Raw genomic sequence first — 17,858 nt, 5'->3', positions numbered from 1 at the left:
TTTCTTGCAGCAGTTTCACAGCAGCTCATTACACATGGCAGGCTGACCTACAGATGGAATAGGTCAGCCTTTCAGGCAGCCTGTCTCCAGCCTTCCAAAATGTCCCATCAGCTCCCCTTACATCTCCTGCTCTGCTTTGTTTCTCTGCCGCAGCTCTGCGTTTTGCTGCAGACATGCTGAGGTGCTCCCTTGTGACACCTTTCTCTGCCCTTTAGGTGTCCTGTGCAGTGCTGCCACCCCAAACTCCCTCCCTTCGTGGTTTCACCTCCACCAGCAGTTAGGGAAGATGTTCTTCCCTGTTCCCAGAGATGCTGGGCGCCCCTGTAGGAATCCTGATGCTGCAGGGGTTGCAGGTCCATTCTGGGAGGGAGGACAGGACCCCTGGATCAGACAAAGTCAAACATTCACTTGGTTGCTCTGTTTGGGGCACTATGGGGGGGATGAGGAACTGAGAGGAGAGAGGAGGCATTTTCCACTGTCAGACTGAAACCTTTGGGATTTTCCTCAAAATCTTCATCTCTTTGGTGATACTCTGACTTCACCAAGCAGAGATTTGGTGAAATCCTTGTGCTCCTTTCAGACTGAGTATGATTTCTGCTGGAATGGCCTGGTGGAATGAAGGTGCAAATTCTCATGGCACCTCTAAGCTCTCTGTTCTGCACCGAGTAGGGAAGTTCCAGCTTTCCTCACTGCCCTGTCCAGTCTCTGGACTTGCTGCTGTGGGGCCTGAGAGCTGAGGCTTTGTTTGTACCTTAAAATCCCTCCAGTCTCAGGATCATAGGGGAGTCTCTGCTGGAATTGTGTCTGCACAGCAAGAACTTGCTCAGTCCAGTGGGACAGTAATGTCAGAATTTCAGAATGTTTTGATGAGACATCTGGCATTCCTTCCCAAAGAGAAGACAGATTGGAAGTCATCGATTTGTTTAGCTGGAACATGGAAGGGTGAGCGAAGCAGCAAAGGAGGAAGAATGCATGTTCAGTTTTACAAAAAATGGGGTTTTTTTGTATCATCTAGGGCACCTCAGAACTCCATTATCTGGATTTTTTTGTGGGGATTTATTTAGTAAATACAATGCAACTTGAGTATCCCAATTTTTATGTCCTTACTTCGTGTCTGTGGGCACAATCGGAATTCAGGATATTCCTGTGTTTCATTCCTGTGACTGGAACTTTTGGGCTGTCAGAGTTTCCCAGCCTCCATGCAGGCCCACATTAGCAGAGAGTTAGCACACTACACTGCCTTCTTTTTAAACAGGCTGCTAGGAAATTGTCTCCAGCCAGCAAACACAAGTTAAATACAGATGGGAACTTGGCCTGCAGCCACTTTATTGACCTGAAAGGAAGGTGCTTTTCAAAGCTTAACTGGAACTGTTAAACAGCAACACTGAACACAAGAAGAAACCTTCTTTCCCCCCAAGAAGAAACCTCCTTCCCCTCCCTTGAAAACCAAGGCAATCCAATGTCCAAAGCTGTTAAGAGGCAGAATAGGAAAGTCAGGAGCTTTAGGGAGCACATGGTCAAACTTGTGACCCCATTTGCAGCATTTCCCATCTCTGTTTTTTGGATCAAATGTGTAACTCAAGCACAGAGCTGGCAGAAGTCAGGTCTTGAGCAGCTCTGCACAGAAGCATTTCCCTCCTCACCCACATCAGGGCTGTGGGCAGATGTGCACACTCTTGTCTTGTCCTTTCCATGCTCTGCACGATGGGGATGAGCCCAGAAGCAGCAAGGTGATGAAAAGATCTGGAAGAAGCAAAGGCTGGTAGATTTCAGAGTAAAGCAGGGCAGATGTCTCCAGGCAGAATCTTCCTTATCCCAGCTGCCTGCATTTCATGTCACCAAATCCCCAGCCTGCTCTGCTTTGGGCTCCATCACGGAATAACTCCAAGACAGACCACTTATAGATCTCAAATTCCTTCATTCTTTACACACATTTGAATTAGAGAAAATGCACCCACCAGGCACGACCTTGAGGCTGAGGAGACACCAAGGAAGGCCCAGAAGTGTCACAGTAGACTCCAGGTTTTACACTGTCAATATTTCTTGTTTCCTGGTACTGGTCTGTGTGTTGTATGGCATTTTTAGGCTTTCACAGTTTTGAGAGAGGTGCCCAGGGATGGTTACTGGTTTCCCACCAGGGGAATATCATACTATTCTTCCAGTACTTTTCCAGCATAACTTGGATTTCTTCTTAACTTGCTCAAGCTGTGGGAGCCTGTGCAGATTTATCCAGTACTGGATGCACAGCACTGGACATAGCAAATGGGGGATATTTGTCCATTGATAAGGCCTTTGTGCTACCTAAATTATGACTTTTCTGTAGAGGTTGAGAATATGTTTTATCTATCCAGAAAAAATAATAGAGAAGGACTAAAACATGAAATTAAAACATGAAATATTTGAAAGATAAATGCAGTGACTCACTTGACTCTGAATGTGACCTGGAAAGGAAAATGTTTCTTAACTGTTCCTGCAGTAGGAAAATTCATAACAAATACAATGACAGTATGTCTGCTTACTTACCTCCCTAAATATAATACAGCATATATTAAATGCAAGAGGAGTCAACAGAGTTGTTTATTCATCTAGTCTCTGGTAACCTAGTTAGGAACATTGTGCAGGAGCTGCACAGATCCAGAAACAGAGCTTAGCACCTGGAGCTGCATATGGTCAGACTGCAGGGCCTTCCCTACAAATCCACTTAAAGTGCTAACAGTGTCCAGATCCCCCTTTTTTCTTTTCATATACTTATAAAACATGTATTTCTTAAGGGAGGATGACCAACCAAGTGGCAGCTGCATATAAAGGAAGGGAGGAGGTTTAGCTGCAAGGTCAGTGCAGGAAAACCTCTTGATTTTGGGAGGTGGGACACAGGGACACAGGGACACAGGGACACAGGGACACAGGGGCACAGAGACCCCATCTCCTGCAGGTTCATGGGGAGCTGGGATAGTGGCAGATGGGAGGAGATTTCTGGGGGCAGTCAGGCGGTTTTGTTCATTCCAGATTTGGGGGGTTGATACACTGCAATAGCAGCCTGGATATCAGCCCCTTAAGCCCCATAAGCTCCACCTGAAAACACAGCACTGAGGGATCCACAGCTGGATCCTCCCATGAGCATCCCAGAAAACAGGAGGACCCAAGGGATCTAGGCAGACCTCAGCTCAGCAGCACAGAGCCTCAGTGCTGTTTAAAAATCATGCTAAAAACATTTTTGTGATTGTGAAAAAGCACTTTTACTGGGCATGACGTAATTCTGTGCAATCTCAAAGCTCTGACATCATCTGTCTTTAAATAAAAACACGCCTTATGGCAAAAGCTAATACTGCAATGTAATTAGACTCTATAGTCTGGAAATAAGCCCTCATTTTAAAGGCACTATTACTGGAAAGCTATTCGCACAGCAGATGTTGGAAGGTATCTGCTGTGTTTCCATGTTGCCAGCTAACCTTCCCCTGGCAGCTCTGGCTGCAGACATCCAGATGTAAATCCTCCCTGAGCGACCCCAGTGCCACCACAAAACCAGAAACTGAGCCAGCCAGGATGAGTCTGGGATGTCCCAGCACCTCCTGAAAACGCTGCCTTTCTCTCTGCATTCAAACACGCCCTTGCTGCTCTCTGCTGCCCCAGCCAAAAATGTTTTTCTGTTGGTTTATTCGGTTCAGGAGTTGTAATCAAGTGTTTCAGTGGTGCTTAGTGAGAGGGGTAAATAGTCCCTATAGTTGTTCATTAAAACCTCCATGATGTATGCATCAATTACCAAACAGCTTGAACAAAACAGAAGTAAATTAACTTTCTGAAGCTTGCTGTCATAGCCAAAAGGAGTGTAAAGCATTAAAAGTGATTTCATGGCTTAAAGTTCATCCAAAGTACTATTAGCTTTAAGTCCAATTTTCAACTGTCAAGGGGAATATTTACAATAGTAATTTCAGATCATTATCTTAACATTTCAATGCAAATAGCCACGATTTAATTCATTATTACTCACATTACATCTTTATTTTGCCACCAACTGGTGCCTGACATTTCCCAAGCTACTGGGAAGAAATGCTAATTAGACTGGTGTGCACTCTTACCCTTTCCTAATTTCATCATGTTTGCTCTTCAGTGACTTGAAGCATTTCCTCCCTTCTGGTCAACCATGGCTTTTTATCCTCTGCATCTCCTCGGTGGTCTAGTTGGAAAATTGAAATACAGATAAGGCAAGTGAAATAATGGCCCACTTTCTGCCCTTTTGGTAGAGTATCCAAGAATATTTGTGCTAGTGTGACAAAAATTACCTCTTTCCTCCAGCCCACCCACCCAACTTAATTTAGAAAATCTGAAGTGATCTCTGGAGTGGAATGCTATATGCATTAATATGCAAATGAACTGCCAAGAAAGTTCAGATTTGCATTTAGACTGGACAAAGGGGAAGGAAATGGCTTTCTCATGCTGTTCCCTTGCATCACCACAATTTCACAAATTACTAATCCCAGAAATTATGCCAGAAGGGACTTGCTCACTACATTTCATTCATGCTTAGATGAGTTTGATTCATCTCAATGTGCCTGGCATTTCACAGCAAACCTGCAAATTTAAAGTGCAAGCAGGACCTCACAGTGGCTTTGCTAAGAACCAAAAGTGTTTGAAATAAACACAATTAGTAAATCTCAAATAAAATATAGTCTCCTGCTAGGGGCCAGAATAATAATGGGTGGTAGGTAGGGTACAGTAATTTCACGAATACAAGCCGCAGTAATTAGATAAAAATTTTGGTGGAAACCCGGAAGTGCGGCTAATATTTGGGTGCAGCTAATCTATGAACAAAAATGTGATATCTGCCCTTACCTAGTATCATACCAGTCCAGTCCTGAGCCGAAACAGTTTGAAATCCATGGTTTCCCGTTGTTCCGACGATAAACCAATCAGAGAACAGCTTATTGCCTGCCTGTGGATGGCGGCGTTACTGAGGGGCGGGGGTTGTTATCGGGGTGAGTTACCTCGGCGAGTTACCTCGGCAGTTCGATAAAAGTGTGTGATATTTCTCTGTACTTTTTAAAGTGTTTTCAGTCTTGTGTGGCTACGGGGCTGGCTGGGCTCGCAGGGAGAGGGCTGGGGGAGCCGCTCAGCCCACAGGGAGAGGGGTAGAACAGCCACTCGGCTCGCAGGGAGAGGGCTACAACGGCCACTCCCCCCGTGGGGCCGCGAGGGCTAAAACGGCCGCTCGCCCCACGGGGCTGCGAGGGCCAGAGCGGCCGCTCCTGTGCCAGCACGGAGATGTGACTCCGCTCGGAGCTCAGCTGCCTGCCCGCGCGGCTGAGTGGCTGTTTAAAGGCAACGCGGATCCATTGGGAATGCTCGCAAAATGACCACACGATTGTTCCTGTCTTTTTCGGCTTGTAAATAAAGGGTGTGTCTTTTTTCACTTGGAAACAATGTTTCCGAGGTCGGCAGTAAGCCAGTAAGCCCCAGCGATCCCGCGATTGTGTTACTAAATGACGACTTTGTGAAAGTTCACGGCGAACTAAAGTGCGGCTAATATTCCGGGTGCGGCTTATTTATTGACAAAGACATCAATGTTGCCAAAACACCGGATATGCGGCTTATACTCCATGCGGCTTGTATTCGTGAATTTACTGTAATCTTGGGAAAGTTTCCCTAAGAATTAACAATTAATGAGAACATCTTATCTCCATTAGAAATAATATTACTCAAGCATGCATATTTGACACACACAAAAAAAAAAAAAAGAAAGAAAAAAAAAGATGTAGCAGGTGAATGCCAAAATTATTGAGGGGAAAGAAAAAAGAACCTATAAGGCAAAGCAGTAATCTAGTTTGCAGATGGTTTGAGTTTAATCCTTCTCTTCCTGTTTTCCCATCTCAAGTTTAGTCAGCTCACAAAATGAGGAATCCTTCCTGGGGTTAAAATTCAGGTGCCTGCAAATTAAAGAGTATTTTTAAGCAGATGATCTCCTGAAGACTTTCTGTATGTCTAATATTTGTTTTAATCAGGGGAGTCTTGGTTAATTTATACTTTTTTTACCAAGTGAGTCAGTGTTTTTGTGCCTGTAAACAGATGAGCCTTCAGGAGCACAGGTGCCCCAACAGGCAGGTACTTCTCAAAAATAGGTATAATGTTGAAAAAGGACCTGCCCTGGGGCATCAACAAAGAGAAATTTCAAGATCAGTTTTATGTTTGCTTCTTAATCTTTCTGGGGGATTTTTTTTCCCCCCAGCTACTGTAGCAAAGAAAGTACTGTAAGTCATCACATTTCTGTTTGCCAACATTTATTTGCTCTTTGGTTTAAATGTGTACAATGGGAGGGTAATAGGGCAGTGCCTTTTACTGCTGGGGATACTTTTTGCTGTGTTGGTTTTTCAGATGGCTGGAAATGGAATATTAATATTTTTTTCGTTGGAGAAATGCAGCAACATTTTTCTATGTCAAAGAGACTTTCCCCTCCTCCCCCCTCATCCTGCCATCCTGCTGTGAACCTTTCCCTGTGGCTCCCTTCGGAGTGAAAAAAGGGGCATTTTATTGCAATAATCTGTCCATTCTAAGCCTTTCCCCTGTCTCCATATGAGGAGAGGGCAGGCAAGTACAGCCTTCGTGTTTTGGAGGTTTGTGACCATTCTGGGCAGCACAGCTGGTTAAACCCTGCCTACCATGCCTGTGTAAGAATTTTTGTGCACACAAGCCCCCATTTCAGCCTCTTGCCTCTAACCAGCAGGGATGGAAATAAGCAGGCTTAATTTTGGGCTCTGATTAAGTCCCATTGCTGTTTGATGCCTAAACTGAAGAATTTTTGTAAGTATTTCTCAAATCCACTGGACAAAGGAATCTGTTTCAAATGAGGACAGAGCACCATCCCCCTGGGTGGGGATGTTGGGATTTGGTCAAACCCAGCCTGGCACTCGTCCTTCTGCTGGTGCTCAGTGGAAAAAGGCAGGGCAGGTGCATGAGACACTGAGCCAGGCTCTGGAAAAAGGCAGGGCAGAGGTGTGAGACACTGAGCCAGGTTCTGTCCTTGCCCAAACCACAGCACTGGCTGATGTTCCATGTATAGCTCACGAAATACCCAGAGGGAGCAGAGCAAGAGGAGCCCCCTGCTCCTGGTTTGCCATCTGCTGGCACCTTGTGGGATGGAGCTGGAGCCAAGCTCACATAATGCCCAAAAACCTGCAGTGCTCCCTGCTCTGCTCTTGTACCTCTACTTTCCAAAGGTGTAGTGAGCAGAGGATGAAACCAGCTGTCTCTCTAGCTTGGGAATTTTTTATTTCTTGTTTTTATTTTATAGTGCCATGTGATTTGGTTTTCCAGTGCTAGTATTTCATTTCTTGATATCATTCTGATTTATTTTGTATTTGATTTGAGGTTCTCTGTAGATTTCCCACTCTGTCTCACTATTTTGCTATTTGCTAATTTGCTGTTCCTAATGTTCCCAACCACCCTTTTCCCTCATTTTTAGACCTGTATGTTCCACTATCTTTTTCTGTTTTCTTTTGCTTCCTGATAAAGAGTGGAGATCTTTTCTGCAGCCAGCAGTTTGGTTGGAGGTGCCTGTTTTGCTTAAAATCTTTCCAAGGTCACTGGAGTGATGTTAAAGAAGCCATAGCAGGTACATGAGGATTTCAGCACTTCAAGAAAGAGCAAAGGACACAATTCACCCCAAGCACTTCCATGTTTTTTACCTTGTTATTAATTATCACCACTATTAGACTGTTTAACCTCTCTGGTGACCCTTCCTGTTCCCATTTGGGATGGGGCCTGGCAGTGCCTGGGCTATAAGCTTGTTCACACTGTTCATTAAGGGGAAATAAGTAAAAGTGCATGTTAATCAAAGGTCATTTTAAAAATTGGGTTTTGATATCTTCAGTTATGGCAGAGTTTGTGGGGTTGGATTAGAGATCTAGAAATTATTAAATCTGCTATGGTCGGAACCAGATTTGACAGACAATCCTCTGTGACTTCCTTTCTCCAGTTTAATGCATCTTGACTTCATGTTTTCCAGAAATTTGCCTTGATTTACTATCTAGACACCAATATCAAAATAATAACTATCAAAATAATAGTCTTTGTGCAGATCAAAGGACCAAAACTAGTTGTCAGCTCCTTATCCACTTCTGAATTGTTTATGTGGAGTTTTGTTTTTTGTTTTTTTAATATATCTCAAAATTCCCAGGGAATTTTAGGTGCATGTCTAGAACCTTCTATCAGTCAGGTTCCATTGTCCAGTCACCCACCCATGTCACCAAGGCTGAGCATCTCACTGCAGTTTCCTGACTCTCTTTCAGATTGTTTTATCAAACTCTCAACATTTCAGGAACCAACAAGAAGAAAAGCACTTGAGTTGGAGCCTGGAAGCTTTCATTAAATCTCCTCTCTGTGTTTGGAAATGCTGGAAATCAGATTTACAATGAGAATCTTTAGCCTTAACCCAGTTTTGGCTTCTGTAATTGCAGTTGTATTGTATAAATTAGTGCTGGGCCCTGTGGCAATGCCCCAGTGAAAGGTCAAAGCTCTTTGGGAGCCAGGGGTGAAGCTGCTTTTTTCCCAGGAAGGGGAGCACACCGAGTATTGCTGCCAGGAGAGTCAAGGCTGGCATCTCCTGCATCTGCCAGAGGCAAAAAGCTCAGGCTGACCAATGGCTAAATAAAAGAAGCTTTTTTCCCAGAAAAATTATCAGAATAGCAAGGGAGTACAAACAAATGGCAAATGTGGAGGTTTGTAGGTGGGTCGAAAAGTCTTCAATTAAAACATCATTTTTCAAACTTTCTCCTTCACTTTCCATGTAAATTTGGTCATTCCTGCCACTTTCTTCCCAGCAAAAATTAACATTCACATCAATCCTTTCCCTTCCTCTGTTTCTTCCATGCCAGGTGTACTGGGGTCTATCCACCCTTTCTGGATTGATTCTAAAAATAAAATCAACATCCACTTGAAGCCTAAATTCTGGGTGCAATTCCAGCTCACCGAGAGCAAGACCAGGTCTGTGGATGTTCACAGGACCAGCCTGCACAGCAGAGAGTTTGTGGCAATAATAAAAAGCCAATAATAATATCTGTGCCTCACACCCTCACTGTGACCACCTCAGAACCCTCCTCAGAGCCCTGCAGCTGGGTAAAAGGGTAAATCTCCACTGGCACACATCCCAGGTCTGTCTATGTATGTTGGGAGGGTGTCTCTGGTCAAGGTCAGCTCTGTAGCTGGTTTTCCTGCCTTCAAAGAATCATAAAATGGTTTGGGTTGGAAGGGACCCCAAAGCTCATCCAATGCCACCCCTGCCATGGTAGGGACACCTCCCACTGTCCCAGGCTGCTCCAGTCCCAGTGTCCAGTCTGGCCTTGGGCACTCCCAGGGATCCAGGGGCAGCCATAGCTGCTCTGGGCACCCTGTGCCAGCCCTGCCCACCCTGCCAGGGAACAATTCCTGCCCAAGATCTCATCCATTCCTGCCCTCTGGCACTGGGAGGAATGTCCCTCCATGCCTTGTCCCCAGTCCCTCTGCAGCTCCCTTCAGGCACTGAAAGGCCACAGTGAAATACCCCTTAAACATCCCTGGAGTCTTCTTCAGGCTGAACAAGCCCAGCTCTCTCAGCTTTCCCTCACAGGAGAAGCTCCAGCCCTGGGATCATTACAAACTCTTCTGGTTCTGAGATGCCACCTGACCTGTGCTCCCCAGGATGCTCAGTCCTGTTTATAACCTAGGTTTGCTCTCCATTTCTGGTGCAGCTGAGGAACTGCAGTGGTTCCTTGAAAAACTCTCTGTCAGATCCAGGGGATGCAGTAAACAATTAATGATGGTGCTAAATGAATTGTCAGGCTCTGATAGAAGGCTCCTGTGGAAGTGTGTAAAGGTGAAGACAGAGCAAGTACAAAAAGTGTGATCACATTTCTGAAACCACTCATTAATAATAAAAGAGGAGAAAGAAATGAAAGGGAATGTGAGAAAATGTTCTTTCTCTTTCAAGTTCCAGAAGTTCAGGCGGGGAGCCTGAAGTTAGAGACCCCACTTGTTTAGAGTAATTTTTTCTTTTTTTTTTTTTTTTTTTAACTTCTGCAAGCTCTGGCCCTCTAGAGCAGTGACCGAAACCTCACCTACAGTAACTGTCCAGAAAGGTCACAAGAATGTTATGACAACCTTGATTTAGTCATTAGGAAAGTTTATTTCCAGTTGGCTTTTCTTTCTCTTTTAATATGGACATTTTAAACTCTCTTTTTCTCTCTGGAATTCTGAATATTTTAGGTTAAAAAGAATTTATGAATCTTCTGAAACACCTTTGCTTCTGGATGCTCTTATTTAAGTCTTATAGGGGCGTTGTGATTTCACAGTCAGAATATTACCCTTTACTTAATCCACTTAGCAAACAGTTGCTAAGCAGAGCTAAAAATGCAGAGTCTGGCAGAGTCCCTGTGCCCTTTGGCTGCTCCCATTCCAGAGTACAGCCCCTCAGTGGTGCCTTTGAGAGCTTTCCAAACTTTGCCAAACCTGGCTCCCAGCCTGCAGCAGGCAGGAGCTGTAAAACCTCTCTGCCCTGGCCAGCCCTCCCAGGGGTGGGGAAGGAGCAGCACAGGGAATCTGTCAGCAGTCCTGACACACTGCACAGGCTGTGCTAAATCAAACCCCTGTGATTCCCACCAGGAATTTAGTGAGGGAATGCCAGTGAGTGTCACAGCCATGTCCTAAGGTATGTTCAGTAGTTCCCTTGTGCAGTCAAGCTCTGGAGGTTAGACCACACATGCTTTCTTGAAAGATTTATCTTCAGGTTCCTGACTTGCTGCACAATCAGGCTGATTTTTGAGCTTATTTATGGTTTTCCTTTCAGCCTAAGCCTTTCTTAGGCTTTCAGTTTAAAGCAAACAATCCTGATGAGCAGCCCATTAGCATTAAACAGCTTTCCTAAAAGAATCGTTGTTAAATTATCACAATTTTGTTGTGATTAGTTCCTGCAAATAGAGAATATCTCTGGGCTAAGTAATTCTCTCTCCCAGTATGAGGAGTCATTGCCATCCCCTTCTGGATTGTGCAAGCCTCAATGATCTTGGTCTGTCCTTAGGTGATGCTATGATTCTTTTCTTCCTCCCAAGGACGTTGTTTGCTTCTCTTTGCACAGTGAAGTTCTGAATCCTCCATCCTGAATTTCCAAAGGCAGAGAGTCCTATGCAAGGTTACAACACATCCCTCTGTGTTCTCAGCTCTTTGCTAGGAATTTTCCTGGGAAAACTTCTATGGGCTTGAAGATAATTATGCCAGATCTGTGCTGGTATCCCTCCAATTCTGTTTATAATATTAATAATTTATACTTTTAATATCAATATTATAACATATATAATTATTATATTAAATTATGATCATAGTAATTATAATATTGTAAAATATAATATAATGTAATATAATAATTATATTATATTATATTATATTATATTATATTATATTATATTATATTATATTATATTATATTATATTATATTAATAGAATGTTAATGCTGATATCTCCTAAAAGGAACAGTTGTGTCAAGTCTGACTTGTGGAAAAAAATCGTAGAGAATTGCTCATGTAGCTGCTTTGTCCACACTACTCCATGCTCTTGCTCTACCATTGAACTATGGTGGTAAATGGGAAAGTTGCTCTTTAATTGCTTAATGCTGAGTCTCTACATCTGCCTTTTTATAAATCTGTCTTAGCTATCACAATCCTTTCTATGTACAAGAAAACAATCAGAACACAGAACTGTTGATTTTTTTCTTTGAAACCTGTACCTACTCTGTTATAGCAATATGTTCTTTAAAGGGTTTGGTTTGTGTTTCATCTGGAGTTTAGGCTTGGGTTTTTTGCTTTTACTTTTAATTTTCCTGAGGCTAAATGCTCAAATGCTCTCTGGAAAAAAAAAAAAAAAAAGAAAAAACAAACCAAAGCAAACCAAAACAAAAACCTGTTTACATAGTTGAGAGAGATTTGCAGAAAACATTCTGTGGGTTAAGTGGTTAAGTTTAGCCAGTTGGAATTTCAGCCAGCTACTCTTTGTCTGCACTCACCTTTTGCTTTAGTCATGGCACATGAATTTTTTCCCCCCATGCTTTTTGGCTGTGATGAATTGTGATTCCATGAGCTTGCATTGTGTAAGAAAAATCACCTGGGCCCAGAGGGTCTCTGAGGAATCTGCTGAAGCTCTTGGTGCTGTCCATGAGTCTCTTTAAGGTAGTGAAGGTCTCTGGACACAGTTACACAAGAAATGTGTTTATTGCTGCTGGGGACAGGGACTGTAAAACCTGGAATTCTAAGGCAAACTTCTGAGGAGAGTTCCTCTGCAGGACACCAGGGTGCCCCTCTGCCATGGCTCTGTCACTCAGTTTTCCTTAAACCCTGCTGAAAGGGTTCCACTGAGCATGGAATGCCAGCCACAGAAGCTGTTTCATGTTTCTTCTAGAAAAAGGACCATGGCAAGGACATGCCAAGGCTCCCCTGCAGTGACCATTTCAATATTAATACAGCAGTGTACAATGCACTTGCTAGCTCAGTCCTGCCAATTAAGGGAAGAGCCTCCTACACATTCTTTCTGTGCTCTGCTTTTTTGCAGTGCTTTCACCTTTGCCATCTGTGATGTTTGTATTTCTTGATGACCTTTTCAACAGTTTGTTGTTCTCATTCTTCTGGCCATGTGAGAGAGATGGAATTCTCCAAGGAAAGCTGCTTGAACATATGGCAAGGTACAATATTGTAGCATGTAAACTGACATTCATTACTGCTTCTCTCTATTGCTGACTTTTTTTATCTAGGTTTTTAAATTTTTTTTTGTTTGGAGGAAGGTTTTATTATTAATGATAATTCTAAACTGGGGTAAAGCCCCAATCTGTGGATTGAAGTGTGAAGAAAGTTCATACCAGCTGAGGAGCTGGGCCAAGCTGTAGGTTAACCCTTCAGATATAAAAAAAAAGATGATTGTGCTCAAAAGACCTTAACCTGTTGCATTTTTTTCTACCAAATTCTGCCAAACATAAAGAACATATCTGAGTACAGGGACAAAAGCATTTAGGAGTCAGTGGTTTCACAGTTGGGGCAATTAAGGCTAAAAGTGAATAGAAAAAATCATACGGTGGCAATCCTTCCAATAATTAGAGAGTGAGGGATTAAATGTCAGACAACTTCTCATGAGATAGGAGGTTGCACTCAGGGAATGCTTGTCCATACATGAAGGCAATAAAGCTTGTGCTGGGTGAGGTGCGCCACAGTGGAGAGAGGGCTGGAAGGTGGGCCTAGCAAGGGTTAAATGGTGGGGCTGTTTTCGCAGCTTCTGTTTCATGATGACCTTTTCAACAGCTGCCTGCTTTTGTTCTTCTGGCCATGGGAGAGAGTTAGAATTCTCCCAGGCAGGCTGCTTGAATGCCTGCCATAGCCATCCATTTGTGTGAATTAAAAGGGTATTGTGTGGACATCATAAAAATGAGAGGAGAGATGGAGGTTTCTGAATTAAGACGGAAAACAAGTGAAGCATTTTCCAGTGGTTTTGCTGTCAGAATGAAAAAGAAGTACTGCATAATTTATAAATCTGTGGATGAGCAAATGACAGAACTTCATAACACTTTACATATGTTAGAAGAAAAGTGAATGAACAGTCATCTGATTGATGGGAAGAGTGAAAAATCCCCAGGACAGTGGAGAAAGAAAGCAAAGGAATGAGTTTTGTTTTGTTGGAAGGGAAATAATCTGACATTTGACTGAAGATGGGAGGTAAAGGAGCTGCTGGTGGCTCACAAGCAGAGAAGTGGCACCAGGTGTGGGAGGATTAACCAGAAGCTGCCAACCAGCAGCAGAGATGGGCGAAGCCAGCTTTGAGAAAGAAACAAGAGGAAAACACTTGAGAAGTGTTTGAAGAGATTGAAAAACAAAACAAGTAAAGCGCCAATATTGCTGCTTAAAATAGTTGGAGAGGATGTTATTGTTTACAGCTTACAATTTATGCAAGGTCAAGAAAAACCCACAGATGCAGTTTAGTGAGGGTTTCAATCAAGACAGTCCATATTAGCAAGGACATTTATGTTAACACATAAACTGTAATTGATACTCTCAAATTTAGAGCCCAAATTTCAGTTATTGAAAGTCTGTGCAAGAGGAAAATAAGCTCCATGTTTTTCATGATGTCTTTCTGTGTTACCCATTTCTTCCATGCATGTCACCATTCCAAGAATGGCCAGGCTAGCAGTGTGCTCTGGGGTTTGCAACTGAGCCCCCAGGAGGTGTCATAGTCCCATGGTGACAGAGCAGGCTGTCCCCAAAAGCTGCAGGTCCCACTGGGAGTTGCCCAGCAGTGTCCAGTATGGGTCTGGAGATGCCTGTGCTGCCTTGAGGAGGGGCAGGAAGGAGCCTGCAGGGTGAGTAGTGGGCTGCTGGTGATCCAGAACTGCAGAAAGCTCCACCAGCTCCTTCCAGGTGAGATGCTGCACGGCTGGTGTGCGTGAACAGAGGATCCCACTGACAAAGCTGTGCACAAAGGCCATCTGAGTGTTGCGGTTCATGCAATTCACTCCTTGTGAGCACACAGGGTATCTGCCCGTGTTTGCTGTGCAGGAGCACAGCTTTAGGCTTTAATCTTTGCAGGTCCTTCCTTACATTCAAACACAGCACACTTTTAATCAAGTATTGTAAACAGCATATCAAAGGAAGTGGTTGGCCTTCAGATCAATGCAGCAGATAACCTCATCCATTTATCACATTTGAGAAAAATCATGTTTCTATCAACTTTGAGCAAGACCAAAACCAGAAATACCTGTAAAAATCTGCAGCACATTTCAAATGTTTCTCTCCTGCCTCAGAGCCCTCCTGTAAAACCAAATTCCAAACATTGCAGAGAGTGGGGAGCCCGTGCCCAGGAAAGCACGCACAAAACCAATTCTCCTATTCTGTGTTTGCTTACTCTGAGGAGTTGTCTCAAAGCACCAACTACAATCTGCCAAAACAAGATTGCTTCCCTCTGGACAAAACTTGCATAAATATTTCAGTGGATAGATACATAAATTTAAAAAAAAAAAAAGATGTTGTGGTAAATAGAAAGGAAGAAAAAAAACCAAACCTGAGATGGGCTGATTTGTAAACAATAAATATTACATCATCTTTACATAATAAAGTTCCATAAAGAACATCAGATGATCAAAGTTGTGAGAAAGGCTTACTAGAGATAGAAAAGGATGGCTCTCAGGGTCCTAAGCCACCTGTAATTCAGGCATTGATTTTACTTGGTGGTAGCCTTTTAATGGCCAACTGCTTGGCATTGGCTGTTTGATACTTTATTATTTCTTTATTTTCTGTTATCTCTGTCATAATCATCCCTAAGTAATTATTCAGCTCAAAAGAGCCTGAACAGAGCCTTGCTAAAGTCCTGTGGTTTCTTTGCCCATCTGAGTTGTCATATGGTGCTCTTTCCAAAACCACATTTGTAGAGCACATCCTTGGAACTGTTTAATTTTCTGGAGAAGCGTTTATTATTAAACACTAGGCTGTTATCAAAACAATTCACTATGCGTGACCAATCTATTTGTGGTTAAATAGTAAGGTCTGGAGGTTAATAAAAATAACTGTACCAAGCTGCTCACAAGATAATTCAAGAAACTTATAAAGGATTGTAGCACTCCAGCCATTTTCCCATTAGGTTTAATATAAAATTAAATATAAAAGGAAGATGATAGTTCTATATTACTATTTCCTTAACAATATTGAGAAATTCCATTGTTTCTAAGGTTAGGTGAGACACAGAGGAACTGTACTCAGTTGGTAAAAAGCTGGGATTTTTCCTAAATTTAGTAGAATGTGTTTTTCCTCCCTCTTCAGGTAATTCTTCATTTTATTTATTTTTGGGTTGGTTTTTTTTTTTTTTCTCCCCACTGTCTTTAGCCTTGTGAGTGTGAATTGTTAGAGTGGGAAGGAGAAGAGACCTAAATCAGCTTCCAGTTCAGCATTTAAGCAAGCACAGGCACTTCTCAAGCGCTGCTGAGTGTCACAGCAAGACAGGGAAGGGAAGTGGCACTAAATGACTCCTGAAAAGTCAGTAGGCTTATTAAGTCTTACTTAAAAAGTTGATTGGGGAGCTAATTTAGAGCTTCCCTGTCCTGCCTGTTCAGTATGATGAAAACCCTTAAAAGACTCTCAGTGGTGCTAATAGATTCAGAGTGGCATTGAGTGCAGGCGTGGAGGGGGAATAGGGAAACACAAAGTCAGGAGCACTGGGTACCTTCAGAGCCCATGCCTGAGCACTTTTCCTCGGGGGCAAGGGGGACATGAAGGATGTTTTACTGTCTGCTGCCTTAGCACTATTCTTCACTGCACGGTGAGTCCTGCCACCAGCACCCTCTTTGTCAGGGTGTGGAAGCCTCATGTGGGTCTAAATGCCACCCACACCCATCCCCACCTGCTAAGCGGCATGAATGGATGGAGCGTAAATAACTAACCCTGTTTCTCCCAGGGGTTTTATTGGTGTTAATGGCATTTCCTCATTGTTCCTGTGGACATGGTGGCATCACATAAAGAGCCAGCCAAGCACTGAGAAGGTGGCACTGGAAACTGTTGTTCATGCTCTAAATTGCTTCTAAGCTGAGCCTTTAAAACTGAATGTCACTGTATAGCAAATTGCCTGCCCTTTTAATGGAAATGTCAATCCTTTAGAAAGTTCTTGTTTAGAGGAACCATGTGCTAGACAATACTCCTAATGAAGATCTTCTTCCTTTGTCTCTGCATTTGCCCTCTCTTTTATTTCCTCCATGGAAATAACCAGGCAGGGCTCTTCAATTGTGGGAAAAGCTTTTCATTTTAACAACTGTTTTGCAGGCATTCTTGCTAATGCATTTTGTCTGCCTTTGTTTTCCAGCCTCCCATGTCTATTGTCGCAGTTTAAAATGACAGGAGAAGGAGCTTTTTCATTAGGGAAGAGCTGAGATGAGGCTCTACAGTTCAGGCTGTGCCTGGAAGAAAGAACAAAGGCTTGACTCTTGGATTTTAAACTCACTACAGGTGCATATTCAACAACATATTATTGTCTTATGGCCATTAAAAGTGTACCAACTGGAAATATTTTGAGAGAATGAATTCTTAATCTATGACATCAAGAACATGACCCACCAGAGTGTCTGAGAGTATTTCATTATCCATGGAGTGTGTACATACTTGTTTTTATCCTCTCCCAGACAACAGTCAAAACACATTATTAGCTTAAACTTCAGAGAAAGAAGATTAAAGTGGGGTTTTTGTGTGTCAAGTGCAGCAAGCTGAACACTTCATGGCTGGGTGGTGATGGCAGCCCTTCACTTCCTAAAGAGACACAGGGTTTGTGCATCCCATGGATTTTTCCAGGAGCATGCCAGCAGGAGTGCTGCTGCTGGAGCTGGCTGCACTCTCAGTCACTGCTTCTCACTCGGATCATTCTGGAAAGGGCAGGGTCTCTGTGCACACACAGCACATCCCTAGCCACTGCTGAAATACAAATCCCTAAGAGGAGATCTTCCAGCATTATTGCAACCACTATCTCCTATTGTTATACAACCTGTCAGTTGTCCAAAAGTTTTTTTGAGTATTTCCATTTCAGTCTTGATGTACTTGAGATGACAAACAACATCAAATTGCCTGTCCTTGAGAGTCAAGGAAATGTAACACTGCAAATCTGTATATCTATATATGGATAGATGGATAAATGTGGAGATACACATTGGTAGATATTTAACAAGCACATTGATTTCTAACTTCTTTGCTAATTAATAAGTCTAAACCAAAGTGTGGTGTTCTGTGTGATATTTTTGTCCACTGTGGAATACCTTCATCGACATTCTGAAATGTAGGCCATTGTAAACATGTATTGATAGCAAGTGTATTATTGGACCTCTGGGGTACCA

At 43.0% G+C, this 17,858-nt stretch overlaps 1 long non-coding RNA gene across 1 annotated transcript; it reads left to right on the top strand.

Moving 5' to 3' along the window:
• The first annotated feature begins 10,597 nt into the window (after positions 1 to 10,597).
• On the top strand, positions 10,598 to 17,002 carry LOC117001215. Its single transcript, XR_004418982.1, has 3 exons — positions 10,598 to 10,672; positions 12,563 to 12,692; positions 16,841 to 17,002. It is a non-coding gene; the product is annotated as an uncharacterized LOC117001215 (long non-coding RNA).
• Positions 17,003 to 17,858: the final 856 nt, after the last annotated feature.

This window comes from Catharus ustulatus, chromosome 11 (assembly GCF_009819885.2).
Source record: "Catharus ustulatus isolate bCatUst1 chromosome 11, bCatUst1.pri.v2, whole genome shotgun sequence".
Taxonomy (NCBI): domain Eukaryota; kingdom Metazoa; phylum Chordata; class Aves; order Passeriformes; family Turdidae; genus Catharus; species Catharus ustulatus.
Note: the sequence above shows the minus strand (reverse complement) of the source record. Positions and strands in the feature narration are given on the sequence as shown.